A 3,961-nucleotide genomic window follows, 5' to 3' on the forward strand; every position below is an offset into this window, starting at 1 on the left:
CGCGGTGGCTCGGCGGCGCCACCCGCAGGCCAGGAGCGGTACTGCACGCAGGGACTGGCGCATGCGCAGTGACACGAACGGCTCGCTGGCCCCACCCGCAGATAAAATGCGGTGCTGCAACTAACAAACGTGCGCAGGCGCAGTGACCTGCCCCAGGGCCGCCGCCGCCTCCCGCCGCCTCCCACCGCCTCCCGCCGCCTCCCGGCGGCCCTAGCGCACGCGCGGTGCCCGGGAGCAGCGTGGGAGCACCCGGCGCGGGTCCCGGCTGTGGTGGCGGTGGCGGGCGAGGCTCGCAAGGAGCCCGCGCAGGAGCGGGGCGGTCGCCAGCTGGCATTGGGCTGCGGCTGCGGGAAGTCACGTGACCACACACTCAAGATGGCGGCAGAGCCAGGAACTGGCGTCATTCCACTCTCAAGATGGCGGCAGTGACAGGAAGTCACGTGTCAGAACACCCAAGATGGCGGCCCGGGGGAAACTCGCGGCGCCACACTCAAGATGGTGACAGTGTACAGGAAATGACGCCGCACCACTCTCAAGATGGCGGCCCGGGCGCACGAATCAAGCTGTCCTTCCCAAGATGGCGGTGGGCTGCGCATGCGCTGTGGGGAAGGACCAAAAATGTCGCCGCGGTAGAACCTCTCTCCTCATAAAGGCGTCTTCCCACCGGGGCCCGACCCCCAGCTCGCAGCGCGACCTCGCCACGGGGCTTCCCGGTGTGGGGAGGAGGGTGGTGGGTCAGGGCGGGCGGTGACAGGCAGCGGCGGGGCTCCATCTCCTGCCCCTCGGTGGTGGCACCTGCAGGCCAAAGGCGGTACTGCACCCAGGGCACAGCGGGATCCATTTCCTAACGGGAGTCCTGGAAGCGGAACTGGGTGTGTGTGGGAAACGAGGATGCTGCGGATGGAGGGATGGGAATGGCGAGCCCATAGTGAATGTTGTCTGGTGAGTCCCTGATGTGCCTGGTCTAATGCTGTGCGGTCACCAAGTCACCTCATTCTGGTTTAAACCGTCTTGGAATGTGCTGGAAACACAACTTGCACTATAAAAGGCACGTGAGAAACTTTGTGTTTTAGGGGCGTGCAGCTTCTGAACGACACAAATAGTTCAGATTGCCACAGGGCTGTGGTTCTGGGGCAGGAGTGTCGGACAAGTGGCATCTTTAGCGTCACCTTAATAGTTACTGTCCTTGGGGCTGCCGAGATGAGAACGAAGTGGTGTTCATGCCCCACTTGCAAACCACAGAGCAGGATAAAAGGTGTGACTGGGTATTTTTTTCCTGCTCTCTGCACTCTCTTAATGATGCCCTGAAGTGCTCTGGCTCATGGCAATATAATCCTCTTCCAGTGCCTGTCTGTGCAGCTGGGACAGTCCCCGAGTGTCCCACAGAATCCCTGGGGTTGGAAAAGCCCTTTGAGACCATCGGGTCCAGCTGCTGCCCCAGCACTGGCGAGGCCACCCCTGACCCATGTCCCCAGGTACCACATCAGGAGCCACCCACTGAGTGACACGAACTGGGGTGAGGGCTGCAGGCGCTGACAAGTGTCATTGCTCGCTGGCACTGGGGCTGGCATCCCAGAGGGGCTCCAAAAGCCCTGGTGTCCCGCAGGATGGCTGGTGTGGAGGCCACAGTGTGCAGGGAGAGCAGCCCAAAGCCAGGCTCGGGACAGTTTCCCTGCGGTTCAGGGAACCTGAGCCTGAAGCACCTTTAACTCTCGTGTGCCTGGCACCTTTTTGTAGGTGTAAGTTTTTATGCACTTCAAAGCAGTTTTTGGGAGCTGTTCTGGGCACCCTGTGCCAGGGCCTCACCACCCTCACAGGGAGGAACTTCCTCCCAATATCCCATCTAAATCTACCCTCCTTCAGCTTAAGACATTCCCCCTTGTCCAAAATCCCTCTGCCATGGGCTGCTGCTGCTGCAGTGTTTGCTTTTTATGTTATTATATTGCATTTATCTACTGTCCACTAAAAGGGACTTTAGGAAGAAATGCTCCCCTGTCCTCTTGCCTCCAGATATTCCCATCCCGATGAATTCAGGTTTGATTTCATTCCTTAAGCCAGTTTTAGCATGCGCTAATTTTACTTAGAGCAGTAGTACCTTCAAGGAACTTTAAAATAATAAAACAGGAGTGGAAATGAGCGTCCAAATGCTCTGACAGGTGGCTCTGCCCTCCTGGCATCTGCCTGAATCCCTCCTTTCTCCCAGACAGGCCTGGCTGCCGAGGATGACCTGTGTGAGATCTGTGCCAACGCTGCCTGCGCCGGCTGCTTCTGAGTGAAGATGGAAAACCCCACAGAAGATGTGTCCAGCTGGGAAGTTTGTGCATTCCTGTGGCGAGATCATGTACTTTCACCAATCAGTATTTCTGGGCTCCATCTCCCACTGCAGCCAAACTGGAGCTGCCAGCTTGTGGGGACATCCCTGCAGTCCTGCAGCACCTGGATCAGGTGCCACCAGCAGAGCAGATCTGCCAGCAAGGAGGCTGTGACTGCTCTGGGAAGTTCAGTGCTGCAGGAGCTGGGTGGCACTGGAATGGAAATGCCCTGGGTTTCACTTCCCACTGTTTTTCCTGGGTTTGAACAAGCTCAGTATCTCCTGCAGCCTTTTAATAGCTAGTATTTAATAGCTAATATTTAATAGCTAATATTTGCTGTCTAATAATTAAAATTTAATACTTAATATCAGCCTGTGATTTGGCCTCCCCTACACACAACAGCAGCACTGGGTTATCCCCTTTCCCAGCCCTCATTCCCAGTGTGTTGGATCCCTTTCCCTTCTCCCTGTCTGCAGGTGACACCTCTGAGTTTGTAGCAGAACTGCAACAAATAACTTGAGACAAATTCCTGGTGTTTAGGAGCACTCTGACAGCCAGAAATCAGACTGTTCCTGATTGTTGTTGATTTAGGCAATGGGTGTAGAGGAGCACAGGAGTTCTTCCCTGGTTGTATACTGAGGTTCTTTAAACTCCCTGTAGGAGGAAGGAATTCCAAACTGCAGTGCTGGAATCACACTGAAATGAAAGCACTGCCTGTTGTGTTATTTCTCGGTGGCAAGATTGTGAAGAAAGGATGTGCCCATGTTTATATGCTGTATAGGAAATAAAAACTAGGAATAATTTGGGGTTTTTTTTTGTTTTGTTTACGTTATTGCTGGGTTTTGGGGTGGGTTTTGTTTTAGGACACTCTTCTTGCCTACTTGCTTTTTCCCCATATGAAGTGTTTCATGTCTGGGGCTTCCCTGAATAAAAGGTGTCATTTAATAATGTCCTGAAATTAAACCAATTTGTGGTCACAAAATCCCAGAATCACTGAAGTTGGAAAAGCCCTCAGGGATCATCGAGTCCCAGCTGTGCCTGATCCCCACCTTGTCCCCCGCCCAGAGCACTGAGTGCCACGTCCAGGCCTTCCTTGGACACCTCCAGGGATGGTGACTCCAAACCTCCCTGGGCAGCCCCTGCCAAGGCCTGAGCACCCTTTCCATGAGGAAATTCCTGCTGCTGTCCAACCTGAGCCTCCTCTGGCCCAGCCTGAGGCCGTTCCCTCTCCTCCTGTCCCTGTTCCCTGGCAGCAGAGCCCGACCCCCCCGGCTGCCCCCTCCTGTCAGGGACTTGTGCAGAGCCACAAGGTCCCCCTGAGCCTCCTTTGCTCCAGCCTGAGCCCCCCCCAGGCCCCTGTAAGGAACACAAGCCTGTATCAAAGATTTAAAATTTTTCCCTCCTACTCTTGGATTATTATCTCCATTTCTTATATTTTGGGCCCTCAACTCAGCAACCAGGTTCTACAAGACTGTCAGTGCTCCAAAACTGCACCCTGATCCCAGGACTCTGGTGCCTAAATCCAGAACTGATGTTAGAAAAGTAACATTAAATGTGTGAACTCCAGTTTCATTTGACAGGACGGCTGTGAGGGTGTAGAAGAGGATTCCTTACATCCATTCTGTTGACTGCTCCAGCTGCCCTGGCCT

The 3,961-nt window shown here is 54.7% G+C and overlaps 1 long non-coding RNA gene across 1 annotated transcript; it reads left to right on the forward strand.

Moving 5' to 3' along the window:
* The first annotated feature begins 567 nt into the window (after nucleotides 1-567).
* On the forward strand, nucleotides 568-3,257 carry LOC109146368. The gene is made up of 2 exons (XR_002048338.2): nucleotides 568-942; nucleotides 2,204-3,257. It is a non-coding gene; the product is annotated as an uncharacterized LOC109146368 (long non-coding RNA).
* The last annotated feature ends 704 nt before the right edge of the window (nucleotides 3,258-3,961 follow it).

This window comes from Corvus cornix, chromosome 21, assembly GCF_000738735.6.
Source record: "Corvus cornix cornix isolate S_Up_H32 chromosome 21, ASM73873v5, whole genome shotgun sequence".
In the NCBI taxonomy this organism is placed as follows: Eukaryota; Metazoa; Chordata; class Aves; order Passeriformes; family Corvidae; genus Corvus; species Corvus cornix.